Here is a 20136-nt window from a genome sequence, read left to right as displayed (position 1 = left end):
GCAGCTGTGCCAGCAGGGAAGGCAGGCTCCTACCCCTGGGGTTCACTCACACACACTCCAGCAAGACCTTGGCTGCACACATGGGGTGTCCCGATCTGATGATTCATAGACATTCAATCCTCAGAGGAAAGAAGGCAGGTCCTTGGCAAGAATCCTCAACCTGCCCCTTCTTCAGAATCTGTAATGAAATCTGCCTGAAATTACAGACTTAATTTTTAACGATCACTCGGTAGAACTTGAAAAAGACCAAGGCGCGTTCCCAGTAGATACTGGGGGAGATACATTCACTGGGATGACTTGAGATGGGCCACGTGAGTGGAACCCATACTATGTTTCACGCTCGGCACATATTTAGTTGACCCTGCGTATGCCAGGTGCTGGGCTGGGTCCTGGGGCTACCCGATCAAATAAGACGTGGGCTCAGTTTCAGTAACAGGTCAGTCAGCTGTGAGGTTGCAAGAAGCCCCGTCATGGGAAGTGATGGGAATCCACGTGGAGCTCTGCGGGATCATAGCAGAGCTGCCACTTGGTTTGGGGGCGCCTGGAAGCCGATGGTGAGGCTGGGGGCTACTTGGGAGGCGTGAAGCGTGCAGGCAGGGGAGTGGGGAATAAGACAAAGAGAGGAAAGCACGGATGATCCTGCACTCTTGAGCCAGCTACGCTGTGGGATGAAGGTGCTTCACCCTGCGTGGGGAGCCAGGAGCCTGTGTACAATGCCCCCCTGTGAGCTGTCCCAGGGAGGACGAGACGGACGAGCATTTATGTATCATCTCCCAGCCTTCATCTGCTAAGGCTGCTCCCAAGGGCTTTAATTCTCTGGCACCTCTGACCTGCCACACAGGTGACAGCTCGAGTGGCAAGGAGAACCCCTTGGGGGCAGCGGAGGAGGAGCGTATGCTGGCGCTGGGACTCCAGCCAGTCTGCACTGCAGTGGCAAAGGTGAGGGCACGCGGCTGGCACACTCGGTGTCCATCCAAGGGTCACGCCTCTCCCAATGGTTATTTTTAAGGCGTTCATCTGGCCTCTCAAACTAAAACATAAACCTGTCCAAAGACAAAGGCCATTGCTCTGCCTCTTGGCATCCATTCCCACAATATTGCCACCTGCTTGACCCTGTGCCCTGCGTCAGACCTGGCCGGTATAATTCATAATTCCCCCTAAGGATTCCGCTATGAGGTCATCAGCTGTTTTCCAGAGAAGGAAACGGAGTCAGGGCTTCTGCCTGTGGCCTGTGGGGGTTGTGCACAGTACACCTAGGGGCTGCTATTCGTGCAGACTTCTATATGAATGGAGCCTTCTAGAGTTGAGCAGTGTGTAGCCTGTGCAACATGTTCAGGAGCCCTGTCTGAGAAAGGTTAAGCTGCTTGCCAAGCATCCTACTACTAGGAATAGGCCGCTCCAAAGCCCCAGCTCCTAGTCCCTGTCTCTTCCTGGGGAAGGCACGTCATAAATGCCCCACGACAGCACAGGGCTCCCATGGAAAACCCACCTTAACTCTTTCAGTCCCTCCAGAAGCCGCTGAGTCATCCAGCAAGGATATGTCATTGGTCAAGGGCGGAAGGAGGAGGAGCCGGCACCGGGAGCTGGGAAGGAGCACCCAAAAGATCAGAAGGGAACCCCGAAAGAGTGGGCTCCCAGAAGGCAGAAGAAGGGGGTGTTTCAGCAGGAAAGAGCAGCCCACTGTGAGGACCTCCAAGAAGCTGTATGTGCACAAAGGGGAGCCCATTTGCTTGGAATATGGAGCTCCTGTGTGACCCCAACACAGGTACCATTACTGGGGGGTACACAGGTACCATTATGTGAGGCCTGTGTGCAGTGAGGTCAGGAATGGGAGAGACAGCATAGACGTTTATTTCAAGTGCAGGTTTGCAGGTTGACGGGGAAGAAAGTGGTGGAGCAGGGGATGGGGTGCAGGAGCCCAGCCCTTACTGTGACCAGGGTGCTGGGGCCCAGAGCCCCGGGACTCTTTACTGAATTGGGAGGAAACCCCCGAGAATGTGGCTCCTAGAAGCCAGGAGCACAGTGGGAGCAGGGGGGTGGGTGTGGCATGAGCTCAGATGCAGGACTGGATGGTTTAAGGGAGACCTTTCAGGAGTCCCAGGAGGGTCACCTGTAATCCAGTCCAACATCTACAGGCTGGGAATATGTCCCTCTTCTCGCCTGGGTGCACGCTCTCTTGCAGGGTTCTGTTTTCAGAGCCCCCCTGACTTATTTCCATGTTACTTCAGGGGACCCTCCTGAAGCAACAGTGCTCCCAGCTGATGGGGGGCTGGATGTGGATCATTCAGGTAGTTTACCAAGAGTTACAGGAAGGAGGGACTGTGTTGGTCTGCCCTTCTTTCTGCACTCTCTCCCAGACGACGGCACTGGGCTCCAGGCTCTAAATGCTGTGTGTTTGACGCCCTCTCCTCCTGTCCATATCTCTTGCCCTCAACACCTCCAGAAATTCCAGCCCCCAGATCCGACAGCCGATGGCATGGCTCTTGGATGCCTTGGAATAATCTCAGCCTTCACAGGGAAAACAGAATTTGTATTTCCTACAGTTATGCACCATCCACACCTTCCTGTATCCCTTCCGTCTCTGTATCCCATCCCACCCCACCCAGATTTTCAAGCCAACTATCTAGGAATCCTCGTGGAGATCCCCTCCATTCCTCACTCCCTCTCTGCCTGCAGCCCAGTACAGGTCCTGCCATAACCCCCACTACCAGTGAGACCAGGACACCCTGATCCCCAGAGATCTTCAGCACCTCCTAGTGGGTCTTCCTGCCTGGACTCTTGGACCCTCTTCAATTTATTCACAGTAGAGCTGCTGGTGGATTTTTAAAGAACATTAAACCTGTCACTACTCTTCAGCCTAAACACACAAGGCTGCCTATGACATCTAGAATGAAACTCAGCCCTGTCTCCCTCTCAGGCCTGATCTGCCCCGTCCTCCACTGTTAATTCTTTGCCAGCCATATGGCTGTGCCTCTTCCTTGAACACACCAAGCCCATCCTTCCTGCTGGCTCTGGGCTCTCCACAGTCCCGTTCCTCAGAATGTGCTACCCCACCTAGGCACTGGGGAGTCGTGTCTTAAAGGTCCTTCGGGATCTCTTTTATGTCCCCACCACCACCATCACAACCGTGTAACTCTCTGCAAAGCCCTTAACCCATCTGCTTGGTTTCTTGTTTATATTGTGTGTTTATTATCTGTTCCCTCCCTGCCTTGCTCACCACAGTCATACCCGTGCTTGGGGTCTTGACTGAGCATGATGGTCTCAAGAACCACTTGAAGGGTTAAGATAGAATGGATATCTGAACTGACCCAAACAGAGGGGAACCAGACTGTGAAGTCTCTTTCAAAAATGGCCATCCCCAAGATGAGAACAAGCCATCTACAGGCCAATGAGGTCATCGTTCTTCTAATCCCCAAAGAACAAAGATTAATGAAAGTCATGCCTGCAAGTCCAGACAAGGACCCTTCCTTCTAATTCCTCCTTGAAATCAATCTCATCATTGTAATGAGCACATTTAACATTATGGCCAACTTGAGCTTGATGGTAAATCAATAACACGAGGAATCACAGAGAAGAACGAGCCCATGGTATAATCTGTAGGCTCAAAACTTCAAAGAAATGTTACTGCTACTTTCACCCTTGGCTCTTGGAGCTGGCCGCTGGGGGCTGTGCAATGAGTAATAGCCTCATAATTGTGCCATGGATCAACCGTCTGTGTTCTCTTTCACTGGGATTCGGATTTTGATCTGTCATATTTTAGTAATTACAATTCAGGATTATATTTCAGGAAGAAAATGTGTTTGAAGCCAAAAGTATAGATCTTAAGTTTAGTCATTAAAAAAAAATGCACCAACCCAAGAGAGGTTTTGTGAACCTCTATGGGATAACAATCTAGAAGCCAGAGTGGCCTATAGCTGGGCCAAGTCAAAATTTAATGCTATTCCTATTCAAATGGACGAGTTCTTTGGATGTTGTTTGTGAAAGGGAGATAAATGCAAAAAGACCTCCGAAGGCCAAGGAGCCATATGACCAAGGAAGAGGGCAGGAAGTCCAGCTTGACAAGAAGTGGTTTCTGAAGGGGACATAGGGATGACAGAAGCATGTCGTAGGCTGCCCCAAGACAGTAAATCACCACGCCCCACATCTTGTGTTAGACCCGCTTTTATCATCCTGGAGGTTGGCAACTAGGTGCTCTTAGCCCTCTCTTCAGAGCAGATCAGGATAGCAGGCCCGAGGGTGTCCTTAAGGATGTGGTTAGACAAAAAGAGAGACTGAGGGAAGGGGTCTGTGCTCTAGAAGGCTCCAGATCACAGAGCAGTCATCACGGCGGGTTTGACCAAAGTAGCCCCAGATGTGAAAAGAAGACAGTATAATAAGAACGACTAGGGTTTATTAACAAAAAATATGCAGGGCTTTTTCTCCGGGGGGTCCATTTTGCCCTTTGGCACAGTTGGCATTCTCAGACTCCATACGACAAATAGCTATAGGCTTTCATCTTAAAATTCTGATGTTAAGATCTTTTTTTGGTGGGAGCAGGGCTGAGTGGCTCAGTTGAAGTGTCTGCCTTCAGCTCAGGGTCCTGGGCTCCCTGCTCAGGGGGGAGTCTACTTTTCCCTCTGCCCCTCCCCCACCTTGTGCACTCTCTCTCTTGCTCTGTCTTAAATAAATAAATAAATAAATAAATAAAATCTTTTAAAAAAAATTTTTTTTTAAAGTAGGCTTCATGCCCACCATGGAGCTCAACACAGGGCTCAAACTCACACCATGAGATCAAGACCTGAACAGAGAACAAGAGTTGGACACTCAACCAACTGAGCTACCTAGGTGCTCCTGATTTTAAAATCTTCATGCATTTTCTAGTATGTGCTGGCTTAAAGCCTGAGGAGAATAGCATTATTCGTGTTGTCTTAAGTTCTAATAGTCAACTCAATATCTTTGTATTCTAGGTGTTGGTTCTGTGACTTAGAGATGTGGGTTGGATGGAGTGACCCCTCCTTACCCACCGTGTGAATCCTGCTTTAGGATCCATTCAACAGCCAGAGATCTAGGTAAAGGATCTTGGCTTTTGTGTAGTCTCTTATCTCCCATGTGTTCTACAAATTCCTATCCTTCTTCCCTGTCTGGGGTCAGGCTTTCAGCACTTCTTACCTGGTGAGAATCACCTGCTTCACTGCTCAGACTCCTTGTCCTCCAGACTGGCATCTTCAGTCCAGCCTTCCATTGCAGCCCCTGCTTCTGTTCTAAGGTACAAATACAGGGACACCGGGGTGGCTCAGTTGGCTAGGCATCTTACTTCTTTTTTTTTTTTTTTTTTTTGCATCCTACTCTTGATTTCATCTCAGGTCATGATCTTAGGGTTGTGAGATCAAGCCCTGCATCCAGCTCTGTGTTGAGCAAGGAACCAGCCTAAGATTCTCTCTCTGCCCTACCACCTTCCTCTCCAAAAAAGTAAATAAGGTACAAATACACTCATGCTGATACTCACTCAACATGGAGGGGTGCCTCTAGGGGAATCGTTAGAATGAGAGACTGAATCTGCCATGATTGTCGCCTTTCCCACCTTGACCTTCACCCTTCTACGCTTCCAGTTCCATTTCATGGCTCCCTACCCTTCTGGGTCATCCACATTCCACCTCTGCTAGACCACAGGTGGCTTTGTGGCTATAATCACATTCACGTTTTCTCTTCTGGAAGGGTGTTTCCTCCTCTGTCCAGTTCACTTTTACTCATCCCCCAAGGGGTAGTGTTACCTCTGCTGGGGAGTCATGGATTCTCAGACTTGACTCCAGGTCTCTTCTCAGTGTGCCCATCATCCCCAGAGCATACAATATGCTCCCAATGAACAATTCACTGGTTCACGTGCGGCACTTAACTGTGATCTCTCAGAGGGCAGGGCAGGGTGTTTCCTGGCACATAGCAGCCATTCAACACATGCTGGTTGAATGACTGTGGAGTGGATGAATGGCTGGGACAAGATCTGTTCTTATGGTTATTGCCAAAAGCTTTTTTGCAAAATGACAGTGCCTGTCACCTGGGCCAAGAGAAACCAGAAAAGAAGCCAGTGTCCCAGCCTGGAGGGCAGAAAATTAGAGGGCAGGTGGATGCACTTGTAGGGGCCATCAAGGAGGTGGCCACAGGAATCAAAGGGAGAAACTGTCCTTAAGATACAAACATGGGAGGCTCTAACTCGGGTTTTAGCCTTTAGTTTTCTCAACATGGACATTTGCTCCAAGACACCATAAATAGAAACAAAGAAAAGGATTGGAAAAGGAATTTGAGACAAAGATTTAAAGAACTTTGGTATTTAAAAAGAATAACCAAATTAAAGGAGAGGCCCTGAGGTAAATAAAGAACGTGTTCATTCAACACAGGACTGATGGGGAGACATCCAGGGACTCTGCAGTGCCATTTCCCTGAGCAGGCATCGACACTAGGAGCCGGAGGGAGTGGGATTCCCTCTGGAGGAGTGACAAGAGGAATCTCCATCCATCTAGTTTGCCTTCGTGCCGTCCTGAGGATCAACAAATCACTGACATCTCAAAATTTCTGCTGTAAGAGCAAAGGCAGGCCAGAACTATCACCAGAAAGCCACTAAACATCCCCACTGCACCTGGAAGGGGCACAAGCCAGATATGCTCTGGCTGACGTCCCCATGTGCCAGGTCCTGGACAGCAACACTGCAGGTCCAGAAGCTGAACCTAGGATTGATCGGACATAGAAACACACTCACATTAACAAAATTTCCAAGAGGTATATGTATAGATCAGAACAACCTGAGAAATAAAGTGCTAAGAAATAAAATGCTAAGTAGCCCATAATCCTCATGCCTACAGATCTGTGTACACTCCCTCTAAAGTCACACTGCCAAGTGAGGGGCACTGGGGGACACGGAGTCTAGCAAAGGCTACTGGTTTGGTGACCCTAAGCCTAATGCCAGGGGACTCTGCTAGCCAACAGCCTTGTCTCCACAGTAAGGTGGGATCTCAGCTACTCAGCAGAGACTTGGATTTGGGAGTATCTGGATGGCTCAGTCAGTTAAATGTCTGACTCTTGATTTTGGCTCAGATTATGATCTCAGGATCAGGTTGTGAGATCCAGCCCTTCATTGGGCTCCACATGCTCAGCCTGCTTGAGATTCTCTCTCTCCCTCTCCCTCAGCCACTCTGTCTCCTTCTTTTCCTCCCCCTGTATGCTTGGAGAAATGTTCTCTCTCTCTCTCTCTTTCTCTCTCTCTCTCTCTCTCTCTCTCTCGAAGAAGAAGAAGAAGAAGAAGAAGAAGAAGAAGGAAAAGAAAAAAGAAACTTGCATTTGAATGGACTTTTTTAATTTAATTTAATTTTTTTTTTTTTTGCTTTCTGTCTATACCTCTTCTGGCCCCTCTCTTCCTCAGAAAGGACGTAGGGGATTAGGTTTAAGACTTTTGGAAATAATACCCAAACTAGTTGATGTCATAGTTTGGAGCTCCCAAAAGCAGATACTGTGATAAAGACTTGGGTGAAGATAGTTTTTTGGAAGATGATCCCAGGAAGCACAAGGGAGGACATGAGGAAAGGGAGCCAAGGAAGGGAGAAAAGTCAAAGGTTCATTAATGATCAGGATGCTCCTTGTTCCTCACTAGGGCCCATCTGAGATACCATGGGAAGCAAGCCCAGTAAAGTATACTTCCACTAATTCCCTTCTCCATTGGTTGAAGCTTATTCCTGGAGGCATTTACTATCCCCCGTACCTCCAAGCTATGCTTCAAGTACCAAACAAAGCCTTCAAGCAGAGGGGAAGAGAGAGAAACCAGAGTCCATGGATGCTTGGAATCATCTGTAAGTGCCTAGGAATTCACAGGCACCCACTCGGACTGTGCTGTAGCTGACACCTCCCCGGCCACTGCTCTGGGATCGTGGTCCCACAGCATTCAGCCCAAGAATTCAAGCCCAAGAATGGAAATGATACTCATTGAAAAGGTTGTTCTTTTTTTCCCCAATGGTTTCATTTACTGTGAACTATAAATGATTCATAATTTGATTTTCCCCACTTGTCACAAAATGTGAATTTTCAGTTCATTTTAAAGATTAATTTTTAAACTTAAACCAACCCCTAAAAAAGTAGTGATATTTAAAATCATCTTTCAGTTCATTTCTATTTTAATATAGAAATTAACAGACCTACTCAAGATTTAAGATTCTGTCTTTTTATTCAATTAATAGCTTACAATTAAACATTTATTATTGCTATTAAGGACAACTAAAAAATTATTAATTGTGCCTAAATTACAATCAAGTCAAAATTTTCCAAATGAAGATATAATACTAAAACATTTACCCTCCTTTCTGCTTATGATATAATTACAGAGACAGTCAACCTACTATTTATCTAAAGTATTTATTCAACCACATTATAAACCATTAATTTTTAGAGGAAGTTTAGTTACCAAACACTCTTGGCTTATGCTTGAGTGTCTAGAGTATAATCTTTATTGTTCTTCCAACTGTGATAGTGAGTGGCAGTGACAAAATTTCTGATATCTGCCACTTGTAGCTGAAGTGCTATGATGGAAGAAGTGTACCATGATTTAAAGCCAACAAAAAAAAAAAAAAAAAAAAAAAGCCAACAAAAAAGCAAAGGCATAGGAGAATTCCAAGAACAGTATTTGAAACCTGCAGCGGTATATGCCCCTTCCAACAGATAGTGAACACAGGGGCTTCAGGGAAGAAGGTTGGAAGGGCTGTAGCAGCTCGAGCCCTAGGAATGCTCCAAATGGCCCTGCTGGGATTTGCTTCTAGAACAGGGCACACACAGAGGAGAAACCTCAGGAAATGAATCAAAACTGTCCAGGACGGGCAATAGAGACAAATGTGAAGAGAAGATCCAGACCACAGTGGGGAAGGGGACTGGATCCAGGAAAGTTTGCTCAGAAAGCAAGGCACCGTATGTTTGAACAATATGCAAAAACAACAGAGTGGGGAGCTCTCTAGATTTAGAAAAGCTTTTCTGAACACTTCTTCAATTGGAAAGTTCGGGAGAACCAATTCTACTTAAAAACGAGTAACAGATGTGCTTATTTTAGCAGCACATATACTAAAATTGGAACGATGCAGAGAAGATTAGCATGGCCTCTGTGCAAGGAAGACACTCAAATCTGTGAAGCATTCCATATTAAAAAGAGAGAGAGAAACAGAAAATATTGAGGTCAAATCCCATACAAAATGACTATAATAGAGTAAGAAGCAGAATAAACATTCATACAGACAATCAAAGCATGCCAGAAAGATGTGGCAACGGAACAGATCTGAATTAACCTATTATCTCAAAATAAGCTAAAATGATATAACATATGGGTAAACAATACTTAGGAAGACCCAGAAATGAGATAACAAACTCACAAAACAATTAGAAGTCAAAGAAAAGTTTATATCAAAATGAAGCCTAAATTAGAAGGAACATAGTAGTGAATAGACAAAAATCGTTCCTGAAAAGAAATAGCTGATTAAAAAAAAAAGAAGAATAAGAAGAAGAAATTTAAATCAGAAATAAATTTTAAAAGGGTGCCCGGTAACCCAGTAGATTGGGTGTTTGACTCTTGGTTTCAGCTCAGGTCATGATCTCAGGGTCATGAAATTGAGCCCCACCTTAGGCTTTGCACTTAGAGCGGAGTCTGCTGGAGATTTTCCCTCTTCCTCTGCCTCTCCTCCCATTCCTGCTCCTGTTATCTCTCTCTAGAATAAATAACAAATAAATCTTTTAAAAAAAATTTTTTTAAACCTTTGAGAAAAAATAATGAGTATTGAAAATAGGCAAAGAAGATTAAACATGCAGATAATAGGAGTCCCTTAAAAAGATAATAGAAGCAAGGGAAGAAAGATATTAAAAACATAATTCAAAAAAATTCCTAGAAATTAAAAAAAGGATATGAGAGTCCAAATTGAAACAGCATAGTGCAAACCTGAGACCACTGACCTCAAATAACCAACAGCAAGATACGAAAGTTTAGTAAAATTACTGAGTTTAAAAAGTCAAAATAATAAAAAAAAAACCACTTTGGGCCTTTAGAAAAAAGGACATGGGACTTGTAAGGAAAAATAAATGAGATTACCCTCAGACTTTTTACTGGAATGATTTCATCCAGAAGAAAATACAGCTCATATTTAAGAAACTCAAGGAAAGGAATTATAAGTCAAGGATTTTATATCCAGAGAAACTGACTCTCAGATATAAAATTATTATGGACAAGCAAGAGATCCAGGAATGCTCAGTCATCAGCTTATAAAGATAGTTGATGAGCATGGAATATACAGTTACCTGTAGAAGTAAGCAAGGATGAAGAGCAAGAGGTCAGAGTAAGTCACAAGGGTGTATTGTGACAACACAGATAAAGACAACTGTTTTTCTAATTAGGGAAAAGAGAATGTGGTGAATATTTGCATAAAAAATGTCTTAAATATATTTGTGGTAGTATTAGTACTTTTATTCTGAGGCTGCTGTGTACTCAATATGGGATAAAACAAATGTGTGATTATGGGCTGTATTAATTCTATCATCCCTTGTGTCCTTGAGAACCAGGAATCTTGGTATCAAAGAAAGTACATGTATAATAGAAAAGAACTATAAGAAAAATTACATCAAATTCTAAGTCTTTTTTTTTTTTAAGATTTTATTCATTTATTCATGAGAGACACAGAGAGAGGCAGAGACATAGGCAGAGGGAGAAGCACACTCCATGCAGGTAGCCTGATGTGGGACTCGATTCTGGGACTCCAGGATCATGCCCTGGGCCAAAGGCAGATGCTCAACCACTGAGCCACCCTGGCATCCCAAATTCTAGACTCTTAAATCAATATGAAAAAAAAAAAAAGAAATCAGTATGAAGGGACACCTTGGTGGCTCAGTGGTTGAGTGTCTGCCTTTGGCTCAGAGCATGATCTTGGAGTCCTGGGATTGAGTCCAATGTCGGCCTCCTTGCATCTCCAGCCTGCTTCTCCTGTCTCTGCCTCTCTCTGTGTCTCTCATGAATAAGTAAATAAAATCATTTATTTTATATGCATATGTATGTATATATATACACACATATGATCAAAAGCTATAAGCTTCCAGTTATAAGATACGTAAGTACCAGGGATGAACAATTTGATAACTACAGTTACCATTGCTACATGATATGTGGGAAAGGTCTTAAGGGAGTTAATCCTAAGTGTTGTCATCACAAGAAACATTTTTTTTGGGAAGATATTTATGTATTCCTGAAAAACACTCACAGAGAGAGGTAGAGACACAGGCAGAGGAAGAAGCAGGTTCCATGCAGGAAGCTCCATGTAGGGTTTGATCCTGGGACCCCGGTATCACACCCTGAGCCAAAGACAGATGCTTGACTGCTGAGCCACCCAGGTGTTCCAATTAACATTTTTTTTCATATCTTTTTATTATGTCAGTATGAGATAATGGATGTCAACTAACCTTACTGTGGTAATCAATCATGACGTGTTAATCACACCTTTATTCTGTACACCTTAAACTCACCCTGTGATACATGTCAATTATAGCTCAATAAAACTGGAAAAATATTTTATTTTATTTTATTTTTTTGGAAAATATTTTAAATAAAAAGAAAAACGTTAAAATTATTGCTTCATATATTAAAAATACATTGCTGAAAAGGCTGAGAAATAATAACTAATCCGATTAAAGTGAGCATCTCCAGAGCTCAATATGTCATCTAAAAGAGTTTCTCACTGAAAGAAACTGGTGCTTCTTGGAGAAATTGATTCCAGGCCTAGAGCAGGAAACATATAGGTGACCTGAAACATCTTTTAATGCCAGATGGAGGCTATCTTAGATGACTAGGGTCATGTCAAAAGGACCCAGGAGGCAACATGAAATGCCTCCCTCAGGCCAAAGATGGGACAATGAGCTTCTATAAAGCTAATAACTGCTATTGAGTGAAATACCCCCGTCCCCAATCTACAACTTCAAAAGTTATTACCGAGAAAGGATTATATTTGAAAGATGACAGAGAAAGGATTCATGATCTTGAAAACAGGTGACTACAGAAGAGTCAAGCATTGTTCTACCTTATTCATGTAAGAATCATCCCACTGGGGAACCAAATAGTAGATGAAGGGAGGCATCTCTTTAAAATTGTATTCCAGCTCATAAATGAAAAATGAAATGGCGGAATTAGAATATCACCATTTAGCAATCCCCAATAATTGAACACAGAAAGGCATGAAGGATCAAAGCCTGCTAACATGACAAAGAAAGAGAGACAGCTAATTAAGTGCCTCCTATAATCTGGCCAAAAGGACCTAACCTGAATCTGATCCAGTCTCTGGATCCAGCTACAAATTTTCAGGAGATACAAGGACAAAGGAACACGTTAAACTATACATAAGTGTGCAATCGGCAAAGGACAGACTGTGGGAAATTTTACAGGTCAAAGGTCCTTCAACAGATTAACCTGGAAGAGAACAAAAGGATGGAAAAGGAGCCAAGAGATTAAAAGAGACTTGGAAGATAGACATTTTTTAAGCAAGTTCAATGCCCAAAGGTGGGACTTGAGCTCACAACTCCAAGGTCAAGAGTCGCATGTTCCACTGGTTGAGCCAGCCAGGTGCCCCAAAGATAAGCATTTTTTAATGTAAGACAGTGATTATGACATAACAAAAAATATGTATCTGGTCTCTGCCCATTCTCGGCACAGAGTTTCTAAGACCCTTGGCATCTTCTGAGTACTAGGAGTGTCTGGTATACTAACGAGATGTCTCTAGGCTAGAGGGTCTCTAGTTAGACTCCATGTGGAGGCTGGTTGCCAGGGGAACCAGTCCTGTGATTAGAGGGTTGGAATTTCAACCCCTTACCATGGCCCTTTCACCCCCACCCTGCCCGCTCCCACCAAATCTCCAGGGAGGCAGGAGGGCTAGAGATAGACTCAATCACTGCTGCCAACAATTGAATCAATCGTGCCTACATAGTAGAACCTCCACAAAATCCTTAAATGATGAGGTGTGGAGAGCTTCTGGGTTGGTGAATACATCTGTGTGCCCAGGAGGATGGTACATACCAAATTCCAATGGGTCAGAAGCTTCTGTGTTTGGTACCCTCCCAGACCTTGCTCTCTATGCTTCTTCACCTGGCTGTTCATTTCAATCTTTTACTAAATCCTCTATAATAACAGTAAATAAAGTGTGTCCCTGAGCTCTGTGAGTCGATAAAGCAAATTACTCAAATTGTAGCCAAGTCAGAAGTGTAAGTGACCTGGGGACCCGCCACTTACAATTGGCTTCTGGGGTGAGGTTAACTTTAGTGGGACTGAGCCCTTTACCTGTGGGGTTGGTACTCACACTGGGTGGTTAGGGTCAGAACTGAATTAAATTGTAGGCTCCCTAGGTGGAGTCCAAGAATTGGTGAATTGCTTGATGTGGAAAATCTGCACATTTGGTGGCAGATGTGTTGCGTGAGAGAAACAGTTTTCCTTTCATCGTGGGTGGGGATGCATGTTTGGGTGATAAAGATGCATTTTAAAAAAGCCCAAGAAATATACCACTGTAACAGTCCACACAATGGTTGCCTATGGGGCCACGGGAGAGGTTGTGGCTGGGACAGGGCCTTGTGATTGCATGGGGCTTCGGGGCGGCTGGCCAAGTTGCGGTTCTTCACCTGATGGCGTTTGCTTTGAAATAATTCGCTAAGCCGAAGGTTTGATTTGTGAAGTTTTCTATATTTGTGATTTATTTTACAAGAAAAGGATTTTAAGAAGCAAAACAAAAGCTTATCCCATGAGGACGATTTCCTTTTTGAAAGCTAAAACCTGATCTGTCCTGTGTGCTTCTCTATACATTATGAAATAACTGTTTCGATAAAACAAAGCAGTGTTTTTAAAGCCTCTCCAGGAATTTGTACCTCGTATCTGAATGAACACAGAATTTTCCTCTTGCTTAGTTTCACAAGGCTTAGAGTGGCTTTTCTAGTCTGCAGAATAGAGAAATTCACCTGCACAACTCCCGCTTTCAGTACGGGATTAAGTCACTTTTCTTCAATAGAACAAAAACATACTTCTCTATCATCTCTGCTTGAGAGTGAACAAGGGACATTCTGAGATTCTGTATTTTCCCTGGAAAAGTGTAGCCCAGTTTGGGCACTTAATGTCACCCGGGCCGGGTGCCCCTTTGAACTTCAGCTGGCCGAGGGCTCCCTGCCTCAAACTAATGAAAGGATCCAGGAAGCTACAGCATAGATTGCATTCCGAGGAGGTCTTGGCTCAGCCTGAGCCTCCCTCTCATGCCCTTCGGCTTGATGCTTCCATTTGCACCTTGTTCAGAAGTTTCTAGAGTCAGTCACTTAGCAAACACAGCCCCCAGTGCTCTTGGGAGGCTGGGCTTGAATTTTGACTCCATAACCTCACTGCTGAAGTCAAAAACTTCCCCGTGCATTGCTCAAGGAAAACGAACCAGCTGGAAGGCATGATGAAGATCTGCCCTGCCCATAGCCCCTCCTGCAGTTGTGCTAACCTACACTCATCAAGGTAGATCCTAGTGGTACCTAGTCAGGTGAACTCACCTGCCAGGGCAGTCAGCCCCAGTTACTAGGGGTCTGACGTGAACTTTAAATAAGAGCTCTCGGGACGCCTCGGTGGCTCAGTAGTTGAGCACTTGCCTTTGGCCCAGGGCGTGATCCTGGAGTCCCAGGATAGAGTCCCACATCGGGCTCCCTGCATGGAGCCTGCTTCTCCCTCTACCTGTGTCTCTGCCTCTCATGAATAAATAAAATCTTTAAAAAATAAATAAATAATAAAATAAATACATATGAGCTCTCTAAAGGTTTCTAGAAAGTGGAACTATACCTTTAAGATGCCCCACACAAAGCCTGGGGTGCCGGGTTCAGGGAGCTCCCCCAGAGCCAAAAAGGTTTCCTGCCCTCCCAGCCCCCAGCCTGCACCGCAAACCCAGCACAGCAGAGATCTTTGCAGAAGATAATAGACAATAATAAATATTTACACTATATGAGGTATATGAAGTACACTAAAGCACTCATCTAAATAAATGATCACACATAATACTAAGTAACTTTAGGGTACAGTTTCTGCCCTGGGCAGAGGGTGTATGTTGGGTTGACAAGACTCACACAAAATCAGAAGCAACTAAAAGCGCAACTATACCACCTGCCGCCTCCCTACCATTTCCACTGCACCGCCTACCACCTCGCCTCAAACTAATACTCCATGGGTCTTCGGATCCTAGCCCTCGGACCTTTGTATTTGCCATTTCCTCAATTCTATTTATGCTGCTCCCAGATTTTTGAAAAAAGAAAGAAAAAAATTCAGGTCTTAGCTCACACGTCCTCCTCTCGCAGAGGCTTTCCTGAAAGCCCATTATCCACCTGATTTATTTGCTTGCTGGTTTATTTGCCTCCCTAACTATCAGCCCCATCAGAGCAGGAATCCTTGTCACTTGTGTATCCTGAGCACCTAGCACACCACCTGACTCCAAGAGTGTTCCGGAGACCAGAAGGTGAGGGGTGGCTCCTGGCCTTCGGGGTCACCGTCACCACGTCAGGACCCATCAACCCCTCACCTGGCAGGTAGCCTCACGCTGGAGGTCCTGCACCCCTAGGCCTCTTCTCCATCTGGAGGACAGCCCTTCTGTCCCTGCTCTACACACAACCTCTTGTCTCCCTCGAATCCAGGACACTGGCTTCTGTCTTTAACAAATGCCTTGGACCTACTACACCTGAGGTGGGGAGCCCTGCTTGGTGGCGCTCTGCAAGGGGGTCATGTCAGGAACTGCCATGGTGGGGCGGTCGGGGGGAAGCAGGGGACGGAGGGGACCAGTTCCGGCCTCCTCCCGAGGGGGCTGTGGCAGGAACTGCGCCACAGACGTCCTGCTCAGAGATGTAAGGTCAGCATTTGGAGCCTCTGTGTCTGGGCCTGTGGGTCATTGACCCCAGTCTGGGCAGGGGGGGGCTCCTGGCTCCCACCAGGGCAGGGGGTGGGGGGAGGGCAGCAAGGGGCAACCAGTACTCACAGCCACTGCAAGTAAGGTCACCTGGCTCTTGACCTCCAGCAGCCTCTGCTTCCTGGCCTTGGAGTCCCCAGTGGGGAGCATCACGGGGAGGCCTGCACCCTGCCCTGATGGAGAATGCAAGGACCCTGCACGGAAGAACCCAAATCCACAAGTCAACCCTCACGCCCTGAGGCAAGTGCTCCGTCCAGGTGAGCGCTGGGCTGTAGGTGTGCCACCTGCTGCAGACAGCAAGGCCGCAGTGCCCTCTACCCTTCCAAGGGGCCCACGTGGCCTCTGTGGCCGTGCCTGCTGGGTGGCATGGAGAGCGGGGTGGGGGCGACGCCGTCCCCCACAGCTCCTCTGCCCGAGTCACCTCCTTCAATAGTTTCTTTCACCAGCCCTGGGGGAGCCCCGAGCTACAGGTTTTATAGCCCCAGGAGGTTCCATTCAAGCCGCCCTGTTCCTGCAGAATTTCTCCATGGCTCTCCGCACTTGAGGAAAGGAAAGAAGAAAATCAAGGATGCCTAAAATACACCAAAAGCATCTGTTGCTTAAAACTCTTTCATTCTGCTGATTAAAAAATAAATAAATAAAAAGGAATGAACTTCAGAAAACGAAGATCTCACCCGAAATAGGAATTCCATGCATGTCGCTCCTTAAATTAAACTAAAATAGCTTCAAGCTTAAAGTTTCTATAACATGATAAAAAGCAGGCAGGTCAACCCTGGAAGACACTCACGTGTCCACCGTGGCCCGGAGGTGAGGGAAGTGGTCTTTGCATCTCAGGGCTCAAGTGGAGTGTGGTAGGTGCACAAAGAACTCTTCCTGAACCAATGCCTGCACGAGCGAGCGCGCCTTACCTGGCCTCCCTCTTGTCCGGGGCCTCCCCCCTGCCTGCCCCCTACTCTGGGGCCTGCCCCCCTCCTGTCTGGAGCACCAGCCTCTTTCCAGGACAACCTGCAGCCGGGCAGGGGGGAGCTAGGGGCCAGGAGGGCCCAGCAACAGGCCTTCACCATACTTGTCTGCCAACACCTTGGTCTTGGACTTCCAGCCTCCAGAACTTTGAGAAACGGTGTCTGTTGTTTAGAAGTCACTCAGTATGGTATCCTATCACAGCAGGCCGAATAGACTAAGACAGTTCCCTTCGGGGATCCTAGACTGTGGGGACTTGTAGTGAACACACACACACACACACACACACACACACACACATGCACATGCACTCGGCCCCAGAGGCTTCCCGCTGCCCCTGTGGCCTCTGCTCCCCCTGCTAGTAGGTTCCTCTCTTCCTACCACAGCTTCTCTCTCCAACTCATGGGTTCCCTCTGCTGCCCCCTCACTGCTGCAGGGCTGTGCCCCTCCTGCAAAGCCACTTGCTCCTGGAAACCCTTCCCCTGTCCCCGCTGCCCCTCAGCCCTGCCTCTTCTTGTGGGGGGGGGGGGGCGGGGGGGGGAGGCTGCAGGGAGCACAGAGTGTCCCACAGTGTGGGATGGGAGGGGATTTGAAGTAGTCACACGAATGAACACTTCTTCCTTAAGGTACTTAGGCCTTTATTTTTAGTTACTTTCTACTTATGGCAAGAGATACTGATTCTCCTTTTCAAAAACATCTTCCTTTTTTAAACATCTTGTATTTTTTTAATATTTTTTAAAAAGATTTTATTTATTTGTTTATTTGAGAGAGAGAGAGACAGAGAGAGAGAGAGCATGAGCAAGGAGAGGGAGGGGCAGAGGGAGAGGGAGAAGCAGGCTCCCCACTGAGCAGGGCGCCCACACAGAGCTTGATCTCTGGACCCTGAGATCATGACCTGAGCTGAGGACAGATGCTTAACCGACTGAGCCACCCAGGTGCCCCTTAAATTTTTTTATTAAAAATATATAAGCAGAGCACCCGGGTGGCTCAGTCGGTTGGGGGTCCAGTTGGGTCAGCTCAGGTCACCATCTCAGAGGTGTGGGATGGAGCCATGTTTTGGGCTCTGGTCTCAGTGGGCAGTCTGCTTATTCCTCTCCCTTCCCTGCTTGCTCTCTCTCTCTGTCTCTCTCTGTCTCTGTCTCTCTCTCTCTCAGATAAATACATAAATAAAATGTTTAAAAAATATTAAGCCCATGACGGCACAAGTGGTGGTGGGTGTGGCAAAAGTCCTCAGAGTGGCAGGACAGGGAGTGGTTTTAGAACCCGTGGCCCCAGTTTCACCCTCTCTTACCACTTATGCCTTTCTCTGGAGCTGTTTCCCAGTCTGTTGTCCTCCAGACTGTGCGGCCCTGGGAGTGGGGACAGCTCTTGGCCATTGCTGTGTGCGTCCAGGACCTGTGCTGTGCCTGGCAGGCAGTGGGTACACCACGCACACTTCCTGCCCCGAGCAGAGTCCTGCAGGCTCCCAGACCCTCTGCTGGGCCTAGGATACATCTGGCTTGGCCCAGAAGCCACTTCCTCATTGCCCATGGTCCTGGCCCCTGGATGCTGGCCAAGGGACAGGGTGTGTGTGCCTGCCTGCATCGGGCTATGGCCCGCCTCCGAGGTCCTCACCCACTTATGGCTGAATTCTGCTCTCCCCGTGGCTCTGCAGAGCCTGCTCCTGCACTCAGGAGTGAAGAGTGCTTGTTGCTGAACGTGTTTGTGGGTCTCAGGCTTGTCCTCTTCTGGGGAGAGGGTCTGGGACTGGGCCTTCCATGATGCTGAACACTGGGTGGCTTGTGCAAGTTCAAGAAAAGGCTAATTGAAAAAAAAAAAAAGAAAAGGCTAATTGGGATTGGTCCTGACCCCAGGGTCACTCAACTGCACCCTTGCACAAGCCAGATGGGTTGGTCCACAGGTCAGGGACACGAGTTTGTATTGCTCTAACAGTCCCTGCTGTAAGTGACTCCTGCAGCACCCAGAAGAGAGGCTGGCTGAGTCACCCACGTAGTCACTCACCCATTCATTCATTCGACAAACATCTGTTAATAATAATAGCTAACAGGTTTTTAAAGATTTATTTATTTGAGAGGCAGAGAAAGAGCGTGCACGTGAGCAGCAGGAGGGGCAGAGGGAGAGAGAATCTGAAGCAGACTGAGTGCTGAGCGTGGAGCCTGACGCAGGGCCTGATCTCACAGCCCTGAGAACAGAACTGACCAAGAGTCGGTTGATTAACGGATTATGCCACCCAAGGGCCCCAACAGTAGCAAACATTGACTCGTTATGTTCCAGACAGCGAACAAAATGCTTGCCATACGGGTATCTGCCAATGAGAGGCTGTAATTAAGTGAGATAATGCCTGAGCTCAATGAGGGCTGTCTGTATTATTACTCTCAGCTCACTACTAGTAGCCGCAAGGGCCAGGGTCTGCACAGAGGATGCAGAAGGCTCCCTCCCAGGCTGAGGGGCAGTCGCAGATAATTACAGGGTCACGTAAGTCCAAGTAAATGCTGTCTCAGATGGAAGGGCTTCTGTGAGTACTACTGAGGGGGTGACCAACTGCCTGGGGAGTGGAATCCTCACCTGGCTGCCCTCTGACCTGGGCTGGGCTGGCGTTAGCCCCAGCCAGAATGAGAAATGTGTGGGGATGCAGTATTGGCTGAGGAAGGCTTCAGTTGAGGGGGACTCTCTCTGTGCTTGAGGCACATCTGTGTCCAGGGACCTGGAGAGAGTAGGTGTGGCTGGAGCCAAGTAGAGAATAGTGTGGACCCTGGGAGCCCAGGTTAACACAGTGCTTATTGGGGCGGTGGGGGGCAGGTAGGCTGATGTGTGCCCGTGGGGTGGATAGTGAGCTGGGAGGGATAGTCTGGGTGCAGAGGCAGCCCCAGCAGGGGTGTCCTGGGCCCAGGCCACACCAGGCTGAGAAGAGCCAGCGGATGCCTCTGCCTGGATCTCCATCCAGTCATGGCACCGGGGCACTGACCACTGGTCTCTTCAGGAAGTTTGAATTTCACTATGAAGACACATGCAACTGTGTCTAACCCCTTCCAACAGGACAGGGATGTCCAGGTGGCCCTTATCTGGTCTGGGCGATGGGAGTCCACTGGCTTCATTGTGTACCTTTGGGCTGTTCGGACCTGGAAGCAGGGAGATCCCAGGAGCACCGGTCCCTGAGGGCTAGAAGTCTCAGGTCAGGCCCTGGCTGCAGCCCCTGACAGCCTCCTGGTCTGCAAGGTCAGCATTAGAACAAGGCCTGGCA

The 20136-nt window shown here is 47.1% G+C and overlaps 1 non-coding gene across 1 annotated transcript; it reads left to right on the top strand.

Moving 5' to 3' along the window:
• Positions 1-9045: 9045 nt before the first annotated feature.
• LOC140621259 (U6 spliceosomal RNA) lies at positions 9046-9152 on the top strand. The gene has a single exon (XR_012020986.1). It is a non-coding gene; the product is annotated as a U6 spliceosomal RNA (small nuclear RNA).
• Positions 9153-20136: the final 10984 nt, after the last annotated feature.

The sequence above is a fragment of the Canis lupus genome, chromosome 29 (assembly GCF_048164855.1).
Source record: "Canis lupus baileyi chromosome 29, mCanLup2.hap1, whole genome shotgun sequence".
NCBI classification, from domain to species: domain Eukaryota; kingdom Metazoa; phylum Chordata; class Mammalia; order Carnivora; family Canidae; genus Canis; species Canis lupus.
This window is presented reverse-complemented; position numbering and strand designations above follow the sequence as displayed.